Here is a 240-nt window from a genome sequence, read left to right as displayed (position 1 = left end):
GAGACAAAAACTTTAAAACCCATTATAAACGAGGCATTTGTTGCATCCAGTGGGGACATAATTACGGATTATAATATAATTATGACTATAATATAATGACTTTTTACGCATTGCATTGCACCACGTAAACATAAAACCATGTCTGCATTTGTGATCGGAGAAATGACAACAAGCAAACAAGCGCTACTCTACACTGCTCAAAACTCGCGTTTGAATCATCAGTGGCAAATCCTTTAAATA

General features: G+C 35.4%; 1 protein-coding gene across 1 annotated transcript in view; it reads left to right on the top strand.

The window, feature by feature from the left end:
• The window catches only part of LOC107674285 (plexin A3-like), a 191,374-nt gene that overhangs the window by 142,091 nt on the left and 49,043 nt on the right, over positions 1–240 (top strand). The gene's annotated exons all lie outside the window — the stretch shown is intronic.

This window comes from Sinocyclocheilus anshuiensis, unplaced genomic scaffold, assembly GCF_001515605.1.
Source record: "Sinocyclocheilus anshuiensis isolate Anshui unplaced genomic scaffold, SAMN03320099.WGS_v1.1 scaffold188, whole genome shotgun sequence".
Classification (NCBI taxonomy): domain Eukaryota; kingdom Metazoa; phylum Chordata; class Actinopteri; order Cypriniformes; family Cyprinidae; genus Sinocyclocheilus; species Sinocyclocheilus anshuiensis.
This window is presented reverse-complemented; position numbering and strand designations above follow the sequence as displayed.